Source organism: Staurois parvus, unplaced genomic scaffold (assembly GCF_062004578.1).
Source record: "Staurois parvus isolate SC_StPar_1 unplaced genomic scaffold, SC_StPar_1.0 ptg002277l, whole genome shotgun sequence".
Taxonomy (NCBI): domain Eukaryota; kingdom Metazoa; phylum Chordata; class Amphibia; order Anura; family Ranidae; genus Staurois; species Staurois parvus.
In genome coordinates this window covers 52,825-80,713 of record NW_028320073.1, presented here as the reverse complement: position 1 = coordinate 80,713, position 27,889 = coordinate 52,825, and the positions used below count along the sequence as shown (strand labels likewise).

Genomic DNA, 27,889 nt, shown 5'->3' with positions numbered 1-27,889 from the left:
GGGGGGGGGACACATATCATAGCAGAGGGGGTAGAAGATAGTCAGCTCACCGTGAGCTCCACAATACAAATGCAGTGCAGAGGGTGTATGAACACCGTACCCCCCCCCACAGGTCCCTCTGTACTTACTTCTGGCCATCCTGAGTTGTCAGGGTTTCTTCAGCAGGTCCAGTGGTCAGGGAATGTGAAATATCCGCTCTTTTCTGTGCAGCGCTCACAAGACGGACCAGATAGACTCCCTGTGACAGCGCCGAGCAATCAGAATCCATCTGCTCCTTCCAGGAAGTGCTGCCCAGAGAATCCCTGGACTACTGGGTCACCTGTGGGAGCCCTGACAGCTCCCACCCCAAAGGTAAGTACAGCAGGTATCGGGGGAGGGGAGGGGGGGTTGTACACCTTTACATTTATCCTTTAAAGTTGAAGTAACATTTGATAAACATTTACTGGACGTACACTATCCGGGGGCACTCTCATCCTTGGACACTTTTCTGGGGCCCCTCAGGGATACCCCACATTACAGAGCTGCCTCTCTTCATCAAATCTGTTTCCCCATTTGGGATCCAGGCCTCCTAACACGCTATTAGTAATACAGAGAAGAACTGGCCGGGGCTGACAACACTGCTTGGGATTTCAGTGCAGCAGAGACAGTGTTGTCAGCTCAGTGATGAAGGGCATTCCCCATGTGAACTCACCATTGGCTGTCAGAGAAGACAGGGGGCGCGCCATCATCCCTTCGCCTACACTGGGATCTGTCGCCCTCTTCTGAATGCCCCCTTTTATTAATGTTGGGGGGTCAGCAAAGGAATGTGTCCGGGAATATTTCCTGATCTTCTAGAAGAGTAAAACGGATGGTTAGTTCACAATGGTGACCCATCATAATCACAAACCAAATCATCACAACTCAAAGAAACCTTTTCCCAGCATAGAAGATACAAATGCAAACTGACAGCCAGAGAAATATTCTCCAACAATAGAAGTTCACCTTAAAAAACAATGAAATAAATAAATAAATGCCGTGTTTTGCAGGTAAAAAAAATGTGTATTTATAATTGTTTTATTAGCAGCTTGTAAAGCATTGCATCCGCCATCCGTCCTGCTTACCCCGGTAAAGGTCATACAGGGGGTCCCAAACATGGGGGGGGTGTACAGCCATGGTGGGGGGGGGGTGTACAGCCATGGTGGGGGGGGGGTGTACAGTGATGATGGGGGGGGGGTGTACAGCGATGATGGGGGGGTGTACAGCGATGATGGGGGGGTGTACAGCGATGATGGTGGGTGTACAGCGGTGATGGGGGGGTATAGCGATGATGGGGGGGTATAGCGATGATGGGGGGTATAGCGATGATGGGGGGGGTATAGCAGTGATGGGGGGGGTACAGCGATGATGGGGGGGGGGGTACAGCGATGATGGGGGGGGGTATAGCGATGATGGGGGGGGTTACAGCGATGATGGGGGGGGGTATAGCGATGATGGGGGGGTATAGTGATGATGGGGGGGGTATAGCGATGATGGGGGGGGTATAGTGATGATGGGGGGGTATAGTGATGATGGGGGGGTACAGCGATGATGGGGGGGGTATAGCGATGATGGGGGGGTATAGTGATGATGGGGGGGGGGTATAGTGATGATGGGGGGGTATAGCGGTGATGGTTAATGATAACAATAAGTGTGACTATCAGAGGAGTTATGACGATGTATCACTATAACATTATATATGATTACACATCTTATTACCCATAATAATAATGGGGGCTGACCCCCCCCCCCCCAGTGTCTCCCTTCCCCCAGCACTTCCCCTTCCCGGCCAACCCGGGGCGCAGCTTCCCCAACTTCCCCTCCAGACACCATGAAAACACCGATCACTTCCTGCCTGGTCTCCATGGTGATGGGTCTTCCAGGAGGAAATCTATGGTGATGGGACACTACAGGAGGAGCTGAGTGTTGCTGCCCTCTAGCGGCTCCTGTGTGCATTACATCAGGGAAATGTCAGCACAGAGAATGGCCAGGAGATTTCTGTCATCCAAATACACAGAACAGCTTTATTGTATTATAATTATTGGGATTATTAATATTACACCCATTATTGTTTATATTACAATTCATATCAATCATTACAATCCTATTAATACAGTAAAATAAATAAAATGACATTATAATAACATTGTATGAATATAAACAGAGGCGTCTATATTATAAATACAGGGAAATGGTATCAATGTTATATAATAGGATCCAATCCAGATCTGCTCTACATCCCAACATCCAATCCAAAGCCGCCTGGACTGGATCCCAAATGAGCCAATCAGAGTAAAGCAGGCTGAACAGAGGCTGCTGATTGGTCACACATAAACCCCGCCCCCCTCACTGTGGTCACATGACCTCCCTCACTGTGAGTCCTCAGTTGCTGTTTTCTCTCACCAGAGACAGCTGCTTCCTTACAGAGCTCCTGTTTTTTTTCTAAAAAAAACAAAAATGTGCAGAATCTTTGCCGCGATTGTTATCCTGTTGCTCCCTTGGGGAGTACACAGGAAGGACATCAAAGACTCCACAAAGACCGGCATGGACAAGGACAATGATATGAAGATTATGGAGGAACAAAGAAATTTCATCAAAGACTCCCCAGATATCCGCATGGAGGGGGGGAGCATGAAGATGATGGAGGAACACCGATATTTCATCAAAGACTCCCCAGATATACGCATGGAGGAGGGGAGGACCATGAAGATGATGGAAGAACTGGAGCAGGAAAAGGTCAGAGAATTGGAAAACGAGTCCCCAGGACCCATCAGTTGGTTTTCACTACTGGCCACCATTCCATTCTGGTATAAGGGGACAGTCCTGATAAGTGTTCTCATTCTGAGGTACATCCTGCGCAGGAATCATCTGGCCACAATATTAGCACAATATTTGATGTTCCTGGAGCTGATTGAATTCTTTTATCAACTACTCGATGTCTGGTACAGCGAGGGGCCAACCTCAGAGAACACAGCCCCACCCATGCTTATAAATGCCACTGACTGCTACCAATGGATGGTTGCTGAGCTCCAGTCAGTCTGGTCCAATGGGTGGGTGGCCTTAGGGAACACAGCCCCACCCATGCTTATAAATGCCACTGACTGCTACCAATGGATGGTTGCTGAGCTCCAGTCAGTCTGGTCCAATGGGTGGGCGGCCTTAGGGAACACAGTGCTACCCATGCTTATAAATACTGTTGCTGAGCACCAATCAGAATGCTTGTTGGGACTTATCATCTTGCTGCTGGTAATGTTCCTGAAATATTTCAAGCCATTTCACCAATGGATCCAACCAACGAAAAGCAACATCAACCCACCGACGATTGACATCGATCTAACAACAGACAGTACTACGGACCAGGCTGACTTTCGTACTCCCATCCTCACACCTCCTAGCAATGACGTCCGTGCTCACATAAAGGATTTACTCCGGGAAATGAGGAGGAGCGAGCGAAACAAGCGGCTCAGGAACATTAACATCTTCCCATCAACAAGTGAAAGTGTGGACAGTGCTATGGAAGAGACTGACCTTCCCATACCACCAAAAGATGAATATGCGGACAGAGCTACGGGAGATTCTGACTTTCCCATTCCCAGCGTCGCACCTCCCAGGGATCCCATCCGTGTTCATCCTTCCAGCACATCAACAAGAGGTTTACTCTTTCCAGCATTAGATAACACTTTACCATCAACGACTTCTGGCGTCTTTCCAACAAAAGACATGATCCTACGATCGAGTTCTGGCAATAGGCGAGAATGGACAACCATGACTGTCCATCCCAGTGTCCAATCCAGAGGTGAAATTCCTAGCGATACCGCCTGTTTTATCCTACGGGATTTATGCCGGGCAATGAAGAGGCGCTGGCCAACCACAGAGTTCAGTTATGGCAAAATGTTCTCATCAATGAGTGACGTCATTCCACAGGACGATGATACCGTCCCATTACTGAGTGATGTCATTCTACAGGTTGATGATACCGTCCCATCAACGAGTGATGTCATTCCACAGGGTGATGATGCCGTCCCATCAACGCATGACATCATTCCTAAGAGATATTCTACCATGTCATCAATCAGTGACATCATCCAACCACCAAGCGATGACATTAGTTCTGGGACTGACCAACCGACTGGCCATCCCAGCGGTGCATCTCCTAGTGATGGCACCCGCTTTAATCCACGCAATTTATTCCAGCGAAAGAAGAAGCACAAGCGACCTAAGGTGAAAAATCTCAACAATCCCACCTCATACCAGGTCGCCGTCATCTTGTGCGGGAGACATCCAGTTATATGTCCAGCAGACTGTTTCATCTTCGACTGTGTCACCTCCTAAATATCGCAGCCGTATTCACCTATTGTCAGGGGTCGGGTGTTCTGCCGCGATACGCCGGGTGGCGCATGCACAGAACACCGACACGCTCTAGCCAGTGGGCCCTGGGCGATTGTGGCGGCGGGCACGGCCGCGCATGCGCACTCCCGATCGCGGACAGGCGCCTGGCACCAATGACAGCGCAGGGCGCGCTATTTAAACAGGACAGGAGGTATGTCTTATTATCCTGTTCCTGTCATCTGGTTTGTGAAGTTTCCTGTTGCCGACCTCTGCTTAATCCTGACCCTGCTGGTTGTCTCCTGCTTGACCCCTGGCTTGACCTGACCACTCTCCTGCCTGCTCCTCCGGTACCTCGCTGCCCGCACGTTGCTGAACCCGGCTCGTGACCCTGACCATTCTCTGCCTGCACTTCCGGTACCTCGCTGCCCGCACGTTGCTGAACCCGGCTCGTGACCCTGACCATTCTTTGCCTGCTCCTCCGGTACCTCGCTGCCCGCACGTTGCTGAACCCGGCTCGTGACCCTGACCATTCTCTGCCTGCTCCTACGGTACCTCGCTGCCCGCACGTTGCTGACCCGGCCTGCCTGACTACGCCTTACGTCACGCTGACTGTCCATCCATCCATCCCGCAAGGATCAGTCCCTGCTACAAGGCCTACCAGCCTCTTCTCGTCAGGCTCTATTTCCCACAACACCTCTGACGGTACTCTCTACCACTGCTGGACATACTCAGGGGTCGCGCCCTGGTCTCGGTCTGCTCCAAGTCCATCCCCACCATCAGGGGCCCTGGTGCATAAGCAGATTGGGACTTAGACCCCGCGTGCTGAGGAACCCCGCACTGTGGGCCGCTAGAGATACCGTCAGGTGGTGTCTGACACCTATAGAATGTATTGCGGCTAAAGAAGAAGCGCGGGCCAACCGAAGAGGCCGGCCAGAAGACTCAGAGAGAACATTAGATACACAGATATGATGGGGGAGGGGTGACACCCCAATATAGAGAGAACATTGTATATACAGATATGGGGGAGGGGTGACACCCCAATATAGAGAGAACATTGTATATACAGATATGGGGGAGGGGGGACACCCCAATATAGAGAGAACATTGTATATACAGATATGATGGGGGGGGGGACACCCCAATATAGAGAGAACATTGTATATACAGATATGATGGGGAGGGGTGACATCCCAATATAGAGAGAACATTGTATATACAGATATGATGGGGGAGGGGTGACATCCCAATATAGAGAGAACATTGTATATACAGATATGATGGGGGAGGGGTGACACCCCAATATAGAGAGAACATTGTATATACAGATATGATGGGGGAGGGGTGACACCCCAATATAGAGAGAACATTGTATATACAGATATGATGGGGGAGGGGTGACACCCCAATATAGAGAGAACATTGTATATACAGATATGATGGGGGAGGGGGGACACCCCAATATAGAGAGAACATTGTATACACAGATATGATGGGGGAGGGGTGACACCCCAATATAGAGAGAACATTGTATATACAGATATGATGGGGGAGGGGTGACACCCCAATATAGAGAGAACATTGTATATACAGATATGATGGGGGAGGGGGGACACCCCAATATAGAGAGAACATTGTATATATGTCTTCTGATGGTGGACGTCTCTTTGGTGCCTTCAGCCAGGTGCGATGTAACACACACGTCATCCCGCAATTCTCATGCGTCTTGCCATGCGACAATTGCAGCAACATCACACTGCATTCGGGGCGCCATGTTGATGGTGAACGTCTCTTTGGTGCCTCTTCAGACATCTCCATAAAGGACGTCACTGGCAGGAAGGGTTCTCATTGGTCCCAGCAGAAAAGGCCTCAAGCTGGAAAGACTCCTCCTACTTCTGAAGCCAATCAAAGTTTCTTTCTTTTCTCCCAAGCTTCATCCTCCAAGACCAGACCTAAGCCAGGGGCCCAGTTCAGTCACAATCCTGGGGCCCCTAATCCCCAAACCTGCAGACTAGTCCTATTAAACCTCCTGAAGGGATTTCCCTACTTTCTAAAGTGGGGGGACGTCTGTTGGCCTTTGGGGTCACCTGGTCAGCAGACATCTCAGAAGCTCAGGTAAGAGACGTGGTGTCCAGGGGCTACACACTAGAGGTCATCTCCCTGCCCCCACCCCGCTTCGTGTTGTCCAACCTGCCGGTGTCCCCGCAGGGACTAGCGGTCCTCCATGCTGCTCCTGCAGATCTGCTGACCCAAGGAGATCTCCCCATTGGACCAACAGCAGAATAGTTCCGGGTTTTTAGGCCACATTCACAGGGGACATACCAATGTGTACCGCCGTGGGGGGGGAGTGTTTATTTGCAGGGGATGTCCCGGTGTTCATGCATCCCTGTGCAGGCAGTTCCATTGATGTCAGTTGGGACGTAGTGGTAACATGGACACAGATGCTGATCCCAATCTGACATCCGTATGGATGCATGGCCCTGAACGCACACTATCTGTGTTCACAGCTGTTCACCCGCACAGATGTTTCATTGGGAGCAGTGTCTGTATCCATGCAGCCGCTGCATCCCAACTGACATCAATGAACCTGCCTGCACAGGGATGCATGAACACCGGTACATCCCCCAAGTAAACACGGCCCCCCACGGCTGTACGGATTAGTACGCCCCCTGTGACCGGGGCCTTACTCCAACCTTTTCCCTGTTCTAAAGCCTCCCAGCCGGTTCACACTATGTGGTGCGGGACACTGCATGGAGTCTGCACAGGAATCACACCGCATTCCTCTGCGCATTCCATGCACATGTCTGTGCGCTGCGATTTGGGCCATACACTTCCTATGGCTCAAATCACATCGCATCCGCACCACAAAGGTGCAGGACTGTCTTTAGATCCGCACCTGAATCACATGGTATGGGTCTTCTCACCCATGTCATGTGATTTCTGGCAATCACATCGCGTCTTGCCATCTGTTTCGGGTGTCAATAATTTATTACTGACTCCCGCACCAGATCGCATGAACGTGATGCGATTGCAATGCGGTGCGGGAAACGTACAGGATTCGCAGCGTTTCCCGCACCTCATTGGTGTGAACCCGAGCACAAGGAGGACATAGGCTGCATTCACTGGGGGGATTAGGGGCATACAGGGGATTCCTGCGGATGGGATCACTGTGAACAGTGGGGGATGGGAAGTCTGTACAAAGCAATGACAGGCTGACAGGAGCCGCGACCATTCCCATGTATCCGCACATCCATCGGTCATCTACGGTTAGGGCCAGGATCGCTCATCCTTCCCTGACCACAGATGACCGATGGATGTGCGGATACATGGGAATGGTCCCGGCTCAGCCTGTCATTGCTTTGTACAGACTTCCCATCCCCCACTGTTCACAGTGATCCCAGCCCCAGGAATCCCCTGTATGCCCCCTAATCCCCCCAGTGAATGCAGCCTATGTCCTCCTTGAGGCTTTAGAACAAGGAAACGGTTGGAGTAAAAACCCGGAAACCTTTCTGCTGTTGGTCCAATGGGGAGATCTCCTTGGGTCAGCAGATCTGCAGGAGCAGCATGGAGGACCGCTAGTCCCTGCGGGGACACCGGCAGGTTGGACAACACGAAGCGGGGTGGGGGCAGGGAGATGACCTCTAGCCTGTAGCCCCTGGACACCACGTCTCTTACCTGAGCTTCTGAGATGTCTGCTGACCAGGTGACCCCAAAGGCCAACAGACGTCCCCCCACTTTAGGAAATGGGGGCTTCCCTTCAGGAGGTTTTATAGGGCTTGTCTGAAGGTTTAGGGATTAGGGGCCCCAGGATTGTGACTGAACTGGGCCCCTGGCTTAGGTCTGGTCTTGGAGGATGAAGCTTGGGAGAAAAGAAAGAAACTCTGATTGGCTTCAGAAGTAGGAGGAGTCTTTCCAGCTTGAGGCCTTTTCTGCTGGGGCCAATGAGAACCCTTCCTGCCAGTGACGTCCTCTATGGAGATGTCTGAAGAGGCACCAAAGAGACGTTCACCATCAACATGGCGCCCCGAATGCAGTGTGATGTTGCTGCAATTGTCGCATGGCAAGACGCATGAGAATTGCGGGATGACGTGTGTGTTACATCGCACCTGGCTGAAGGCACCAAAGAGACGTCCACCATCAGAAGACATATATACAATGTTCTCTCTATATTGGGGTGTCACCCCTCCCCCATCATATCTGTATATACAATGTTCTCTCTATATTGGGGTGTCACCCCTCCCCCATCATATCTGTATATACAATGTTCTCTCTATATTGGGGTGTCACCCCCCCCATCATATCTGTATATACAATGTTCTCTCTATATTGGGGTGTCACCCCTCCCCCATCATATCTATATATACAATGTTCTCTCTATATTGGGGTGTCACCCCTCCCCCATCATATCTGTATATACAATGTTCTCTCTATATTGGGGTGTCACCCCTCCCCCATCATATCTGTATATACAATCTTCTCTCTATATTGGGGTGTCACCCCTCCCCCATCATATCTGTGTATACAATGTTCTCTCTATATTGGGGTGTCACCCCCCTCCCATCATATCTGTATATACAATGTTCTCTCTATATTGGGGTGTCAACCTCCCCCCCCCATCATATCTGTATATACAATGTTCTCTCTATATTAGGGGGTCACCCTCCCCATAAAATCTGTATATACAATGTTCTCTCTATATTGGGGTGTCACCCCTCCCCCATCATATCTGTATATACAATGTTCTCTCTATATTGGGGTGTCAACCTCCCCCCCCCCATCATATCTGTATATACAATGTTCTCTCTATATTGGGGTGTCTCCCCTCCCCATAAAATCTGTATATACAATGTTCTCTCTATATTGGGGTGTCACCCCTCCCCCATCATATCTGTATATACAATGTTCTCTCTATATTGGGGTGTCCCCCCTCCCCCATCATATCTGTATATACAATGTTCTCTCTATATTGGGGTGTCACCCCTCCCCCATCATATCTGTATATACAGTCATGGCCGAAATTGTTGGCACCCTTGATATTTTTCCTGAAAATCAAGTATTTCACACAAAAAAGGTATTGCATTAACACATGTTTTGCTATACACATGTTTATTCCCTTTGTATGTATTGGAACAAATATAAAACAGAGGCAGAAAAGCAAATATGACATAATGTCACACAAAACCCCAAAAATGGGCTGGACAAAAGTATTGGCACCCTTAACTTAATATTTGGTTGCACACCCTTTGGAAAACATAACTGAAATCAGTCGCTTCCTATAACCATCAATAAGCTTCTGACACCTCTCACCCGGAATTTTGGACCACTCTTCCTTTGCAAACAGCTCCAGGTCTCTCTTATTGGAAGGACACCTTTTCCCAACAGCAATTTTAAGATCTCTCCACAGGTGTTCAATGGGATTTAGATCTGGGCTCATTGCTGGCCACTTCAGAACTCTCCAGCGCTTCTTTGCCATCCATTTCTGAGTGCTTTTTGACGTATGTTTGGGGTCATTGTCCTGCTGGAAGACCCAGGATCTTGGACGCAAACCCAGCTTTCTGACACTGGGCCCTACAGTGCGACCCAAAATCCTTTGGTAATCCTCAGATTTCATGATGCCTTGCACACAGTCAAGGCACCCAGTGCCAGAGGCAGCAAAACAACCCCAAAACATCATTGAACCTCCACCATATTTTACCGTAGGTACTGTGTTTTGTTCTTTGTAGGCCTCATTCCGTTTTCGGTAAACAGTAGAATGATGTGCTTTACCGAAAAGCTCTATCTTGGTCTCATCTGTCCACAAGACGTTTTCCCAGAAGGCTTTTGGCTTACTCAAGTACATTTTGGCAAACTGTAGTCTTGCTTTTTTATGTCTCTGTGTCAGCAGTGGGGTCCTCCTGGGTCTCCTGCCATAGCGTTTCATTTCATTTAAATGTCGACGGATAGTTCGCGCTGACACTGATGCTCCCTGAGCCTGCAGGACAGCTTGAATGTCTTTGGAACATGTTTGGGGCTGCTTATCCACCATCCGGACTATTCTGCGTTGCAATCTTTCATCAATTTTCCTCATCCGTCCACGACCAGGGAGATTAGCTACAGTGCCATGGGTTGCAAACTTCTTGATAATGTTGCGCACTGTGGACAAAGGCAAATCTAGTTCTCTGGAGATGGACTTGTAACCTTGAGATTGTTGATATTTTGCCACAATTTTGGTTCTCAGGTCCTCAGACAGTTCTCGTCTCCTCTCTGTTGTCCATGCTTAGTGTGGCACAGACAGACACACAATGCAAAGGTTAAGTGAACGTCTCTCCTTTTTATCTGCTTTCAGGTGTGATTTCTATATTGCCCACACCTGTTACTTGCCCCAGGTGAGTTTACAGGAGCATCACATGCTTGTAACATTCTTATTTATCCGCAGTTGTGAAAGGGTGCCAATACTTTTGTCCAGCCCATTTTTGGAGGTTTGTGTGACATTATGTCGAATTTGCTTTCTTTCCTCCCTTTTTTTGTTTTGTCCCAATACACACAAAGGGAATAAACATGTGTATAGCAAAACATGTGTTAATGCAATACGTTTCGTGAGAAATACATGATTTCCTGGAGAAATATCAAGGGTGCCAACAATTTCGGCCATGACTGTACAATGTTCTCTCTATATTGGGGTGTCCCCCCTCCCCCATCATATCTGTGTATACAATGTTCTCTCTATATTGGGGTGTCACCCCTCCCCCATCATATCTGTATATACAATGTTCTCTCTATATTGGGGTGTCACCCCTCCCCCATCATATCTGTATATACAATGTTCTCTCTATATTGGGGTGTCACCCCTCCCCCATCATATCTGTATATACAATGTTCTCTCTATATTGGGGTGTCACCCCCCCAATCATATCTGAATATACAATGTTCTCTCTATATAAGGGTGTCACCCCTCCCCCATCATATCTGTGTATACAATGTTCTCTCTATATTGGGGTGTCACCCCTCCCCCATCATATCTGTATATACAATGTTCTCTCTATATTGGGGTGTCCCCCCTCCCCCATCATATCTGTATATACAATGTTCTCTCTATATTGGGGTGTCACCCCCCCAATCATATCTGTATACAGTGAGGAACAGAAGTATTTGAACCCCCTGCGATTTTGCAAGTTCTCCCACTTAGAAATCACCTGTCTGAGCTCTTTATAGACTCCTGTCCACCCCACAGTCAGTCAGACGCCAACTACTACCATGGGCAAGACCAAAGAGCTGTCAAAAGACACCAGAGACAAAATTGTGGACCTCCACAAGGCTGGAAAGGGCTACGGGGCAATTGCCAAGCAGCTTGGTGAAAATAGATCAACTGTTGGAGCAATTGTTAGAAAATGGAAGAGGCTGAAGACGACTGTCAGTCTCCCTGGGACTGGGGCTCCATGCAAGATGTCCCCTCGTGGGGTATCACTGATGAGAAGAAAGGTGAGGAATCAGCCCAGAACTACAAGGGAGGAGCTGCTCAATGACATGAAGAGAGCTGGGACCACAGTTTCACAGGTCACTGTCGGTAGAACACTACGACGTCATGGTTTCCAATCATGCATTGCACGGAAGGTTCCCCTGCTCCAGTCATCACATGTCCAGGCCCGTCTGAAGGTTCCCCTGCTCCAGTCATCACATGTCCAGGCCCGTCTGAAGGTTCCCCTGCTCCAGTCATCACATGTCCAGGCCCGTCTGAAGGTTCCCCTGCTCCAGTCATCACATGTCCATGCCCGTCTGAAGGTTCCCCTGCTCCAGTCATCACATGTCCAGGCCCGTCTGAAGGTTCCCCTGCTCCAGTCATCACATGTCCAGGCCCGTCTGAAGGTTCCCCTGCTCCAGTCATCACATGTCCAGGCCCGTCTGAAGGTTCCCCTGCTCCAGTCATCACATGTCCAGGCCCGTCTGAAGGTTCCCCTGCTCCAGTCATCACATGTCCAGGCCCGTCTGAAGGTTCCCCTGCTCCAGTCATCACATGTCCAGGCCCGTCTGAAGGTTCCCCTGCTCAAGTCATCACATGTCCAGGCCCGTCTGAAGGTTCCCCTGCTCAAGTCATCACATGTCCAGGCCTGTCTGAAGGTTCCCCTGCTCCAGTCATCACATGTCCAGGCCCGTCTGAAGGTTGCCAATCACCATCTGGATGATGCAGAGGAGGCATGGGAGAAAGTCATGTGGTCAGAGGAGGCATGGGAGAAAGTCATGTGGTCAGAGGAGGCATGGGAGAAAGTCATGTGGTCAGAGGAGACCAAAGGAGAACTTTTGGTGTAAACTTCACTTGTCGTGTTTGGAGGAAAAAGAAGGATGAGTTGCATCCCAAGAACACCATCCCTACTGTGAAGCATGGGGGTGGTAACATCATGCTTTGGGGGGGCTTTTCTGTGAAGGGGACAGGATGTCTGCACTGTATTAAGGAGAGGATGAATGGGGCCAATTATTGTGAGATTTTCAGCAACAACCTCCTTCCCTCAGTCAGAGCATTGAAGACGGGTCGTGGCTGGGTCTTCCAACATGACAACGACCCGAAGCACACAGCCAGGAGAACCAAGGAGTGGCTCCGTAAGAAGCATATCAAGGTTCTGGAGTCGCCTAGCCAGTCTCCACACCTAAATCCAATAGAACATCTTTGGAGGGAGCTGAAACTCCGTGTTGCTCAGCGACAGCCCCGAAACCTGACAGATCTAGAGGAGATCGGTGTGGAGGAGTCGGCCAAAATCCCGGTTGCAGTGCAAACCTGGCCAAGGACTACAGGAACCGTCTGACCTCTGTAATTGCAGACAAAGGCTTCTGTACCAAATATTAACACGGATCTTCTCAGGGGTTCAAATACTTCTGTTCCTCACTGTATACAATGTTCTCTCTATATTGGGGTGTCACCCCTCCCCCATCATATCTGTATATACAATGTTCTCTCTATATTGGGGTGTCACCCCTCCCCCATCATATCTGTATATACAATGTTCTCTCTATATTGGGGTGTCACCCCTCCCCCATCATATCTGTATATACAATGTTCTCTCTATATTGGGGTGTCACCCCTCCCCCATCATATCTGTATATACAATGTTCTCTCTATATTGGGATGTCCTCCCAGATTGAGAAATGGTGGCTTCCCCTTAGGACGTTTCATTGAACTTGTCTGTAGGTTTGGGGATTAGGGGCCCCAGACTTGTGACTGAACTGGGCCCCTGGCTTAGGTCTGGCCTTGGAGGTTGAAGTCTCAGAGAAATGACAGGAATGCTTCTTGGCTTCAGAAGTGGGAGGAGTCATCCCAGCTTGAGGCCTTTTCTGCTGGGCCAATGAGAACTCTGACTAATAAAAAAGAAGAACAAAAAGATCTGCAGGAGCAGCATGGAGGACCAGTAGTCTATGCGGGGACAAAGGCAGACTGGAACTCCAGCCTGTAGCCTCTGGGCACCACGTCTCTTACCGGAGCATCTGAGATGTCTGCTGACCCTGAACAGGTGACCCCAAAGGCCAACAGACGTCCCCCCACATTGGGAAATGGTGGCTTCCCCTTAGGATGTTTATTAGAACTTGTCTGTAGGTTTGGGGATTAGGGGCCCCAGGATTGTGACTGAACTGGGCCCCTGGCTTAAGTCTGGCCTTGGAGGTTGAAGTCTCAGAGAAATGTCAGGAACGCTTCTTGGCTTCAGAAGTGGGAGGAGTCATCCCAGCTTGAGGCCTTTTCTGCTGGGGCCAATGAGAACTCTGACTACCAGCGACGTCCTATATGAGGTTGTCTAAGGGTCAGGTTGGGGGCACAGAGGAGACCTTCACCATCAGAAGACATGAGCACGAAGCGTTCTTCACATGGCCGCTCCACAGACCAACATCTCACACAAAGAGTTCTCCTCATGTTCACAGACAGGACACTCATGTGGGAAATAAGATGGACGACATCCCCGAACCCGTCCAGCCAATAATGTACAGCTGAAGACATCATCTCTAATCTCTACTGGACATCACTGATTTACCCCGCTCAGCGGGGGCGGGCCTTATACATCAGAGGCCAAACTATGGGCAGCACAGAGGCTTAGTGGTTAGCCTTGCAGCACTGGGGTCCTTGGTTGAAATCCTGACCAGGACTCTATCTGCATGGAGTTTGCATGTTCTCCCTGTGCCTGCGTGGGTTTCCTCCGGGTACTCCGGTTTCCTCCCACACTTCAAAAACAGGCAACCGCGTGTTGGTGGTGTAGTGGTTAGCATGGCTGCTTTCCAAGCAGCTGACCTGGGTTCGATTCCCAGCCAACGCAATATCCAACATGGCTGCTTCGCCTCCTTAGTATTGGCGTGATAATTCTGATACTGATATTATTTATAGCAATGATAATAATAATTCCAACAATATCGACAACTATCATGATAATAATATTAATAACAGAAATAATATTTATAATGATAATAATCCGAATAATAATGGAAATAATAGGATTAGAAATGGAAATTATATATATATTTTATTTGTAGGTGAGAAGCAAATACAACAAAACGTAGATTCCTCATACATTATAACCAATGACGGTACAATAAATCCCCCCTCCGGCCCCCCTCCAGTCTTGCACAGTTGTACCGACTCCTCTCCTGTAGTAAAATGGCTTACTCTGATTTCACTGCACACTGTGAGCTTCTCACAATGTGCATTAGAAGCTGCAGCAAGTCAGATAGAGCTCCGTCTGCTTTCCTGGCTAGAGGACGTCCAGCATCATTTATCACTTTCCTCCTCAGTCTGACTGTCCTTGGCCCCGCCCTTTCATTCACTGGATTTCAGTTCCACCAATCGTGGAGGCTCAGCATCACATGAGGGCGGCACCTAGGTCAGCATGTATGCAAATGTTGCCTTCCTAGAAACGCCCACTCTTCCAGACTGATGGCCACCACTCAGGGGATTGCGATGATTTCTTGCATAACTCCTCCCACAAGCTAGCCCATTGGTTACATCAGGGCTCTTCAGAGGAGTACTGAGGCCGGGTGCTGTGATGTTTTCAGGAAGCTCTGTAAAGCACCCAGCTGGTTCCTTCCACCAGCCATGATCTGCCTGCATTGCATAGAGAAGCAAAGGGACCCAGGAAGGACCAAACTAGGTCTAAAAAAGGCATGTAATAAAAAACTAAAATGTTTTATTTTACAATTGTTGATGACGTGTCATTGAGGGGGAAGGAATAGCCAAGGAAGGAAACATATATGCAGATGAAGCTTCCATTTTCTGTAGACTGATGGGTCCGGCTTTCTTCCTGAAGGACAAACATGAGGCAGAACAAAGCCAAACGAAGTGCAAGAACCTCCAACAACCAATCAGATTTCATGGCAATGGAGAGAAGTCAGAAGAATGGAGAAATGGTTTCCAGGGGTTCCGACACATCTCAGCCAATAGAAGAGAGAACACAGCTAAGAATACAGACAAAACCAAAGTATACCAAAAACCAATATATACCCCGAATACAGCTCCCCATATATGACCCCCAACACAGAACAAGCCGTGTCCCCAATATATACCCCGAATACAGCTCCTCATATATGACCCCCAACACAGAACAAGCCGTGTCCCCAATATATACCCCGAATACAGCTCCTCATATATGACCCCCAACACAGAGCAAGCCGTGTCCCCAATATATACCCCGAATACAGCTCCTCATATATGACCCCCAACACAGAACAAGCCGTGTCCCCAATATATACCCCGAATACAGCTCCCCATATATGACCCCCAACACAGAACAAGCCGTGTCCCCAATATATACCCCGAATACAGCTCCTCATATATGACCCCCAACACAGAACAAGCCGTGTCCCCAATATATACCCCGAATACAGCTCCTCATATATGACCCCCAACACAGAACAAGCCGTGTCCCCAATATATACCCCGAATACAGCTCCCCATATATGACCCCCAACACAGAACAAGACGTGTCACCAATATATACCCCGAATACAGCTCCTCATATATGACCCCCAACACAGAACAAGCCGTGTCCCCAATATATACCCCGAATACAGCTCCTCATATATGACCCCCAACACAGAACAAGCCTTGTCCCCAATATATACCCCGAATACAGTTCCTCATATATGACCCCCAACACAGAACAAGCCTTGTCCCCAATATATACCCCGAATACAGCTCCTCATATATGACCCCCAACACAGAACAAGCCGTGTCCCCAATATATACCCCGAATACAGCTCCTCATATATGACCCCCAACACAGAACAAGCCGTGTCACCAATATATACCCCGAATACAGCTCCTCATATATGACCCCCAACACAGAACAAGCTGTGTCCCCAATATATACCCCGAATACAGCTCCTCATATATGACCCCCAACACAGAGCAAGCCGTGTCCCCAATATATACCCCGAATACAGCTCCTCATATATGACCCCCAACACAGAACAAGCCTTGTCCCCAATATATACCCCGAATACAGCTCCCCATATATGACCCCCAACACAGAACAAGCCGTGTCACCAATATATACCCCGAATACAGCTCCTCATATATGACCCCCAACACAGAACAAGCCGTGTCCCCAATATGAACCCCCCACCCCCCTCTGTGTACAACACACCAAGTCATCAATCATGGGACATTGGGGGAGATTTACTAAAACTGGAGCACTCAGGATCTGGTGCAGCTGTGCATGGCAGCCAATCAGCTTCTAACCTCAGCTTGTCCAATGAAGCTTTGACAATACAACCTGGAAGCTGATTGGCTGCCGTGCACGGCTGCACCAGATTCTGCACTCTCCGGTTTTAGTAAATCTCCCCGATGGTGTCACTAGGAACACAATGAAGGATGAAGATGTGATGGACTCTCAGACTTTGTATCCTTGTTTATTGTATACAGAGGGGGGGTTTGGGGGTTCATATCGGAAACACGACTTGTTATATGTTGGAAGTCATATACTCGGAGTTGTATTGGGGGGGGACATTGGAAGTCATATACTCGGAGCTGTATTGGGGGGGGACACACTGGAAGTCATATACTCGGAGTTGTATTGGGGGGGACATTGGAAGTCATATACTCGGAGCTGTATTGGGGGGGACATTGGAAGTCATATACTCGGAGCTGTATTGGGGGGACACATTGGAAGTCATATACTCGGAGCTGTATTGGGGGGACACATTGGAAGTCATATACTCGGAGATGTATTGGGGGGACACATTGGAAGTCATATACTCGGAGCTGTATTGGGGGGACACATTGGAAGTCATATACTCGGAGATGTATTGGGGGGACACATTGGAAGTCATATACTCGGAGTTGTATTGGGGGGGGACATTGGAAGTCATATACTCGGAGTTGTATTGGGGGGGACATTGGAAGTCATATACTCGGAGCTGTATTGGGGGGACACATTGGAAGTCATATACTCGGAGTTGTATTGGGGGGGACACATTGGAAGTCATATACTCGGAGCTGTATTGGGGGGGGACACACTGGAAGTCATATACTCGGAGCTGTATCGGGGGGGGACACACTGGAAGTCATATACTCGGAGCTGTATTGGGGGGGACACATTGGAAGTCATATACTCGGAGCTGTATCGGGGGGGGGGACACATTGGAAGTCATATACTCGGAGCTGTATTGGGGGGACACATTGGAAGTCATATACTCGGAGCTGTATTGGGGGGGACACATTGGAAGTCATATACTCGGAGCTGTATTGGAGGGACATTGGAAGTCATATACTCGGAGCTGTATTGGGGGGGGGGACATTGGAAGTCATATACTCGGAGCTGTATTGGGGGGGACACATTGGAAGTCATATACTCGGAGCTGTATTGGGGGACACATTGGAAGTCATATACTCGGAGCTGTATTGGGGGGACACATTGGAAGTCATATACTCGGAGCTGTATTGGGGGACACATTGGAAGTCATATACTCGGAGCTGTATTGGGGGGGGACACATTGGAAGTCATATACTCGGAGCTGTATTGGGGGACACATTGGAAGTCATATACTCGGAGCTGTATTGGGGGGACACATTGGAAGTCATATACTCGGAGCAGTATTGGGGGACACATTGGAAGTCATATACTCGGAGCTGTATTGGGGGGACACATTGGAAGTCATATACTCGGAGCTGTATTGGGGGGGGGACATTGGAAGTCATATACTCGGAGCTGTATTGGGGGGACACACTGGAAGTCATATACTCGGAGCTGTATTGGGGGACACATTGGAAGTCATATACTCGGAGCTGTATTGGGGGGGGACACATTGGAAGTCATATACTCGGAGCTGTATCGGGGGGGGACATTGGAAGTCATATACTCGGAGCTGTATTGGGGGGACACATTGGAAGTCATATACTCGGAGCTGTATTGGGGGGACACATTGGAAGTCATATACTCGGAGCTGTATTGGGGGGACACATTGGAAGTCATATACTCGGAGCTGTATTGGGGGGGGACATTGGAAGTCATATACTCGGAGGTGTATCGGGGGGGACACATTGGAAGTCATATACTCGGAGCTGTATCGGGGGGGGACATTGGAAGTCATATACTCGGAGCTGTATCGGGGGGACACATTGGAAGTCATATACTCGGAGCTGTATTGGGGGGACACATTGGAAGTCATATACTCGGAGCTGTATTGGGGGGACACATTGGAAGTCATATACTCGGAGCTGTATTGGGGGGGGACATTGGAAGTCATATACTCGGAGGTGTATCGGGGGGGACACATTGGAAGTCATATACTCGGAGCTGTATTGGGGGGGACATTGGAAGTCATATACTCGGAGCTGTATTAGGGGGACACATTGGAAGTCATATACTCGGAGCTGTATTGGGGGGGTACACATTGGAAGTCATATACTCGGAGCTGTATCGGGGGGGACACATTGGAAGTCATATACTCGGAGCTGTATTGGGGGGACATTGGAAGTCATATACTCGGAGCTGTATTGGGGGGGACACATTGGAAGTCATATACTCGGAGCTGTATTGGGGGGGACATTGGAAGTCATATACTCGGAGCTGTATTGGGGGGACACATTGGAAGTCATATACTCGGAGCTGTATTGGGGGGGACACATTGGAAGTCATATACTCGGAGCTGTATCGGGGGGGGACACATTGGAAGTCATATACTCGGAGCTGTATCGGGGGGGACACATTGGAAGTCATATACTCGGAGCTGTATTGGGGGGACATTGGAAGTCATATACTCGGAGCTGTATTGGGGGGGACACATTGGAAGTCATATACTCGGAGCTGTATTGGGGGGGACATTGGAAGTCATATACTCGGAGCTGTATTGGGGGGACACATTGGAAGTCATATACTCGGAGCTGTATTGGGGGGGACACATTGGAAGTCATATACTCGGAGCTGTATTGGGGGGACACATTGGAAGTCATATACTCGGAGCTGTATCGGGGGGGACACATTGGAAGTCATATACTCGGAGCTGTATTGGGGGGACACATTGGAAGTCATATACTCGGAGCTGTATCGGGGGGGGGGGGACATTGGAAGTCGTATACTCGGAGCTGTATTGGGGGGACACATTGGAAGTCATATACTCGGAGCTGTATCGGGGGGGACACATTGGAAGTCATATACTCTGAGCTGTATTGGGGGGACATTGGAAGTCATATACTCGGAGCTGTATTGGGGGGACACATTGGAAGTCATATACTCGGAGCTGTATTGGGGGGGACATTGGAAGTCATATATTCGGAGCTGTATTGGGGGGACACATTGGAAGTCATATACTCGGAGCTGTATCGGGGGGGGACATTGGAAGTCATATACTCGGAGCTGTATCGGGGGGGGACATTGGAAGTCATATACTCGGAGCTGTATTGGGGGGACACATTGGAAGTCATATACACGGAGCTGTATGGGGGGGACACATTGGAAGTCATATACTCGGAGCTGTATTGGGGAGACACACTGGAAGTCATATACTCGGAGCTGTATCGGGGGGGGACACATTGGAAGTCGTATACTCGGAGCTGTATCGGGGGGGGGGACACATTGGAAGTCATATACTTGGAGCTGTATCGGGGGGGGGGGGGGGGACACATTGGAAGTCATATACTCGGAGCTGTATTGGGGGACACATTGGAAGTCATATACTCGGAGCTGTATTGGGGGGACACATTGGAAGTCATATACTCGGAGCTGTATCGGGGGGGGGGGACATTGGAAGTCGTATACTCGGAGCTGTATGGGGGGGACACATTGGAAGTCATATACTCGGAGCTGTATTGGGGGGACACATTGGAAGTCATATACTCGGAGCTGTAATGGGGGGGACATTGGAAGTCATATACTCGGAGCTGTATCGGGGGGGGGCATTGGAAGTCATATACTCGGAGCTGTATTGGGGGACACATTGGAAGTCATATATTCGGAGCTGTATTGGGGGGACACATTGGAAGTCATATACTCGGAGCTGTATCGGGGGGGGACATTGGAAGTCATATACTCGGAGCTGTATCGGGGGGGGACATTGGAAGTCATATACTCGGAGCTGTATTGGGGGGACACATTGGAAGTCATATACTCGGAGCTGTATTGGGGGGACACACTGGAAGTCATATACTCGGAGCTGTATCGGGGGGGGACACATTGGAAGTCGTATACTCGGAGCTGTATCGGGGGGGGGGACACATTGGAAGTCGTATACTCGGAGCTGTATTGGGGGACACATTGGAAGTCATATACTCGGAGCTGTATTGGGGGGACACATTGGAAGTCATATACTCGGAGCTGTATCGGGGGGGGGGGACATTGGAAGTCGTATACTCGGAGCTGTATGGGGGGGACACATTGGAAGTCATATACTCGGAGCTGTATTGGGGGGACACACTGGAAGTCATATACTCGGAGCTGTATTGGGGGGACACATTGGAAGTCATATACTCGGAGCTGTATTGGGGGGACACATTGGAAGTCATATACTAGGAGCTGTATCGGGGGGACACATTGGAAGTCATATACTCGGAGCTGTATCGGGGGGGGGGGACACATTGGAAGTCGTATACTCGGAGCTGTATTGGGGGACACATTGGAAGTCATATACTCGGAGCTGTATTGGGGGGACACATTGGAAGTCATATACTCGGAGCTGTATCGGGGGGGGGACACATTGGAAGTCGTATACTCGGAGCTGTACCGGGGGGGGGACACATTGGTTTTGTTAGACTCTAGTTTTGTCTGTTTCTCAGGTTGGTGAATACAGCAGCTATTGGTGGGGGAGGTGTAGGTAGGAGGAGCGCGGAGCGAGTATTTATAGAAGAATACATTTATATATTGAACGTCGTTACGTCTGCAGACAAATATTGATTGGATCATGAAGTCCGATCACAGGTGGGGTTCGCTGTTCATAGGGAAGGAAGTTCTTTTACTAACCATGTAAAGGCTCTTTCAGTATCAAGCCGTTTACATCTCCAAGTATAAAAGAACATTGTATAGGTTTCCAGAGCCGGGAATCCTCTGACATACACATGGGCAGATCTCTGCACACAGCCAGAGGAAGGGCTCTTTATACCCGCTTTGTCCTCTAACAGTGATCACCGTTGGATCTCTTTTCAGAGGGCAATTGACAGGCAGCTGGGAGATGAGAAGTCACCTTCTCACTAAGTGATATAATCCTGTAAAGTCCCCGCCCCCGAGCAGCAACCACATGCATTGTACATGGATGCAGGGCAGTTGTGACGGGTCCCATTCACACTCAGCAGTACCGATGGCAAATGTGACAGAGGGTATCATCTCTGCTGCATCCGCAAATCATGTGTACAGCCCCTTCCATCCAAGCAGTCTGGGGGGTGGTAAAACCATGACCCCCCCCCCCCCCCATGGCTGATATACTTGGAAGGGGAGGAAGGACATACAGCACAGGTTTTTGGGTTTTCTAACCTGCTTGATTATTGTTCCCCCCCTTCATTCCCCAAAGCAGCTGGCTGGGAGGGGTCTGGGGCTCCCCATTGACATGAGAAGAGGGCCCCTAATTTATTTGATGTTTCCCCCATTGTGTTGCTGCGCTGAATGTGGACACAGAAATATAAAGCTCCCATTAGAGACTACACATCTCCTGATCCTACTGTATCTTTAGGTCTATGTAGCCGACCCTGACAAGCCCCCAAATCCTTCCCTATAGAGTACTATAGCTTTTCTGGGGAGGGGCTACAGCCTAGACCAGGCGACCTTCAAACTCCAGCTGTGCTGAAACTACAAATCCCATCATGCCTCTCTGGTATGGGAACATGTGACCGACCATAGTATGGGGTGTATGACTGACCCTGGTATGGAGACTTTAGAGTGTAAGCTCCAAGAGCCGGGCCCTCCTATTCCTTCTGTACTGAAATGTATTGTAATTGTACCGCCCCCCTTATATTGTACAGCGCTGCGCAAACTGTTGGCGCCATAATTCCTGTATAATAGTAATAATAGAAGGAAAGGACAGGCGGGGGGGGGGGGGGTGGGGGGAGGGGCGGTTCTTTCGTTCTGGGAGGACGTCATATGACAGAGCAGACATCATCAGGGGCTCTCGGGGAGTGCGGGGTGGCAATCGGTGGTGCGCCGTATCCCTAGAACACACAGGATCACCGATCAAAGTAAAGAGTCGATGATATCAGTTCTGTCATGTGATCAACTGTGTCCAATCACAACTGATCACATGTAAAGAAGGAAATGCCGGCTATTGGCAATCCTCTCCTAACGCTGACAGCATGTGAGGAGAGGAGAGCCGGTAATCGTCATTCCTCAGAGGGGACATCTACACTGATCATCAGGGCACTGCTCAGTGTAGCCCCATCAGTGCCACCTGTCAGTTCCCATCAGTGCTGCCTATCAGTGCCAGTCATTGTCACCTATCAGTGCCAGTCAGTGCAGCCTGTCAGTGCCACATATCAGTGCCCATCAGTGTTGCCTATCAGTGCCAGTCATTGTCACCTATCAGTGCCAGTCAGTGCCACCTGTCAGTGCCCATCAATGCCACATATCAGTGCCCATCAGTGTTGCCTATCAGTGCCAGTCATTGTTACCTATCAGTGCCAGTCAGTGCAGCCTGTCAGTGCCCATCGGTGCCGCCTCTCACACCTGATCCTCCGCTCCTGCAGGATCCCTGCATGTTCTAAGACCGCTCCCTGCAGCCATTCTATGAATGAAGGTAAAAAACCTTCTGTGTGAAGCACCCCCAATCCTTACCTGAACCCCCTCCGATCCACTGATGTTCACTATAGCCTCAGCTGTATGGGGACTCTCCCTACTCATTGGCTGAGACAGTAGCAGGAGTCCTTTGGTTCCTGCTACTGTCAATCAGAGCCAGTGAGCCAATGAGGAGGGCCAAACAGTGCTCTGTGTGTGAATGGACACACATCGCAGTGGCTCAGGAGCAAGTTTGCTTGGGTGCCCCCAAACAAGTTACTTGCTATGGGGGAACGAGGCAGAAGGGAGGGACAAGGAGGGAAGGCAAGTGACCCGAGAAGAGGAGGATCGGGGCCGCTCTGTGCAAAACCATTACAGACAGAAAGGAAGTATAACATGTTTGGCTTTTTTTTTTAATTACCTGCAACCAGTTCCTGACCACACTACAGGCAAAAGACAGCGACAGCGAGATCGGCTAGTTCTGAGAGGGTGTCCATGGATGTCCTCCCAGAACCACGCCCCCCCCCTCCCCCTCCAGGGGGCGCCCGCAACGGGCGCGATCTTTGATCGCTGTGCTGTTCAGCCACAGCTGCTCATATGTCCAGGAAAAGGGCCAATCAGAGCAGCCTTTTACCATGTGGTCAGCTGTGCCCAATCACAGCCGATCAGTGTAAATCAGAAATGCTGGATATCGGCAGTCCTCTCCTCCCGCTCACAGCACATGAGGAGAGGAGAGCTGGGAAGCGGCATTTCTCAGAGGGGACAAATACACTGATCATCAGGGCACTAATTATCAGTGTAGCCCCATCAGTGCCTATCAGTGCTTTGTATGGGTGCCCATCAGTGCTGGCTATCAGTGCCCATCAGTGCTAGCGGTCAGTGACCATCAGTACAGGCTATCAGTGCCCATCAGTGATGGCTATCAGTACCCATCAGTGCTAGTGCTCACTGCCCATCAGTGCTTTGTATGGGTGCCCATCAGTGCTGGCTATCAGTGCCCATCAGTGCTAGTGGTCACTGCCCATCAGTGCTTTGTATGGGTGCCCATCAGTGATGGCTATCAGTACCCATCAGTGCTAGTGGTCAGTGCCCATCAGTGCTGGCTATCAGTGCCCATCAGTGCTAGCGGTCAGTGACCATCAGTACAGGCTATCAGTGCCCATCAGTGATGGCTATCAGTACCCATCAGTGCTAGTGCTCACTGCCCATCAGTGCTTTGTATGGGTGCCCATCAGTGATGGCTATCAGTGCCCATCAGTGCTAGTGGTCAGTGACCATCAGTGCTGGCTATCAGTGCCCATCAGTGATGGCTATCAGTACCCATCAGTGCAAGTGGTCACTGCCCATCAGTGCTTTGTATGGGTGCCCATCAGTGCTGGCTATCAGTGCCCATCAGTGATGGCTATCAGTACCCAACAGTGCTAGTGGTCAGTGCTCATCAGTACATTGCTTATCAGTGATGAATTTCATTGTCCATCATTGATGCCTGTCTGTACCCATCAGTGCTATCTATCAGTGCCCATCAGTGCTGCCTATCAGTGCCACATATTGGAGAAGTCTCATCAGTGCCTCATCAATATCCATCATTGCTGACTATCAGTGCCCATCAGTGCTGGCTGTCAGTGCCCATCAGTGCTGGTTGTCAGTGCCGCCAATCAATGCCCATCAGTGCCGCCTCATCAGTGAAGGAGAAAAATCACCTATTTACAAAACTTTATAACAGAAACTAAAAAAAAATGTGTTTTTTTCAAAATGTTTGGTCTTTCATCGTTTGTTTAACATAAATTAACCCCCCCTCCCCACCCCCCCCCCCAGTGCTGATTAAATACCAACAAAAGAAATCTCTGTTTGTCTAAAAAAAAAGCTATAAATTTAGTTTGGATGCAATGTTGCATGACCGTGCGATTGTTATTCAAAGTGTGACATCTGGCCTGGGCAGGAAGGGGGTAAAAGTGCCCGGTAGGCAAGTGGTTGATGTCACTTTAAGGCGGAATTTCCCCTTTTTGGTGGAGTTGCGCTTTAGTAAAAGGTCTGCATGCTGCATTATTTCCTCTATAACTCGCTGGCTTTAGATCTGTAAGTGTATGGTAATCCTTCCCTTCCTAACCAAACCGTTTATACAAAAAGAGCCGCAGAGGAGGCGGGGCTATAAAGAGAACCTGTTACAAAGTGACAGCTTTTCCCTTTCCCTGAATACTTGAGGCAGAATGAAGCAGAAGACTGAAATCAGGGACTTACATCTCCTCCGCTGTCCTTCATCCCGATGATGTCTGGAGGCGGAGCCAAAGTAACTACGGCGCCCGCAGGTAAGTGCACCCCAGTACTGGCGGGCACGCTGGACGAGATGACGGCGACTGGAGAGGCATCAGCAACCTGGAGGAGAATGTGCAAAATTGTATAACAGAACAAAGAAAACGGTTTGGTTTTTTTTCCCCAATCTTTTTAGCACAAAAAGAAAACAACCCAGTGGGGGCTCATTGGTGGATGTGAGGAGGAAAGTCTCATTGATGGAGGTGGGGAGGGAAGTCTCATTGGTGGATGTGAGGAGGAAAGTCTCATTGATGGAGGTGGGGAGGGAAGTCTCATTGATGGAGGTGGGGAGGGAAGTCTCATTGATGGAGGTGGGGAGGGAAGTCTGGCCTGTTTAGCCAAATCCAAAAACTGACAGGTGGACCTGATTGGAACGGTTATGTGAAAGAGGCCAGAACCAATCACATGGGCAAAAACCACCACAAATTCTATCTATTCCTATTGGTTCCCTCTGATGCTCCTCCATCTCCCAGCCTGAGCTCTGCTGTACAGGAGATTATGAGGATTCATTGATGTTCTTTTCATACCTGGAGTCCAGCTTCAAAGGAGAATCTATAATGTGTATTTCATCCTGAGCTCTAGGTGACAGAGTGCATGTATGTATTACATGTGCTGTAGACTGGGGGCTAGCGTGGCTGACAGCACGCCCCTCTATTCACCCCCCCCACCGCTGTCTGACCGTGATGTTTTGAAGAAGAATGGATGAGAGTTGATGGATGGCGCTGATTTCAGCACCAGGCGCTTGCCCAAGACCGATGCCATCCTACATACATGGGGGGGGGACATATCATAGCAGAGGGGGTAGAAGATAGTCAGCTCACCGTGAGCTCCACAATACAAATGCAGTGCAGAGGGTGTATGAACACCGTACCCCCCCCCCCCCAGGTCCCTCTGTACTTACTTCTGGCCATCCTGAGTTGTCAGGGTTTCTTCAGCAGGTCCAGTGGTCAGGGAATGTGAAATATCCGCTCTTTTCTGTGCAGCGCTCACAAGACGGACCAGATAGACTCCCTGTGACAGCGCCGAGCAATCAGAATCCATCTGCTCCTTCCAGGAAGTGCTGCCCAGAGAATCCCTGGACTACTGGGTCACCTGTGGGAGCCCTGACAGCTCCCACCCCAAAGGTAAGTACAGCAGGTATCGGGGGAGGGGAGGGGGGGTTGTACAGCAGGTATCGGGGGAGGGGAGGGGGGGTTGTACACCTTTACATTTATCCTTTAAAGTTGAAGTAACATTTGATAAACATTTATTGGACGTACACTATCCGGGGGCACTCTCATCCTTGGACACTTTTCTGGGGACCCTCAGGGATACCCCACATTACAGAGCTGCCTCTCTTCATCAAATCTGTTTTGCCATTTGGGATCCAGGCCTCCTAACACGCTATTAGTAATACAGAGAAGAACTGGCCGGGGCTGACAACACTGCTTGGGATTTCAGTGCAGCAGAGACAGTGTTGTCAGCTCAGTGATGAAGGGCATTCCCCATGTGAACTCACCATTGGCTGTCAGAGAAGACAGGGGGCACGCCATCATCCCTTCGGCTACACTGGGGTCTGTCGCCCTCTTCTGAACGCCCCCTTTTATTAATGTTGGGGGGTCAGCAAGGAATGTGTCCGGGAATATTTCCTGATCTTCTAGAAGAGTAAAACGGATGGTTAGTTCACAATGGTGACCCATCAGAATCACAAACCAAATCATCACAACTCAAAGAAACCTTTTACCAGCATAGAAGATACAAATGCAAACTGACAGCCAGAGAAATATTCTCCAACAATAGAAGTTCACCTTAAAAAACAATGAAATAAATAAATAAATGCCGTGTTTTGCAGGTAAAAAAAATGTGTATTTATAATTGTTTTATTAGCAGCTTGTAAAGCATTGCATCCGCCATCCGTCCTGATTACCCCGGTAAAGGTCATACAGGGGGTCCCAAACATGGGGGGGGGTGTACAGCCATGGTGGGGGGGGGGGTGTACAGTGATGATGGGGGGGGGTGTACAGTGATGATGGGGGGGGGGTGTACAGCGATGATGGGGGGGTGTACAGCGATGATGGGGGGTGTACAGCGATAATGGGGGGGTGTACAGCGATGATGGGGGG

General features: G+C 49.6%; 1 long non-coding RNA gene across 1 annotated transcript; it reads right to left on the bottom strand.

Annotated features, from left to right (window-relative positions):
• Window positions 1-708: 708 nt before the first annotated feature.
• Window positions 709-27,373, bottom strand: LOC149431409 (uncharacterized). Its single transcript, XR_016309275.1, has 3 exons — window positions 27,286-27,373; window positions 25,716-25,850; window positions 709-830 (listed from the first exon to the last, which is right to left on the bottom strand). It is a non-coding gene; the product is annotated as an uncharacterized LOC149431409 (long non-coding RNA).
• Between the last annotated feature and the right edge of the window lie 516 nt (window positions 27,374-27,889).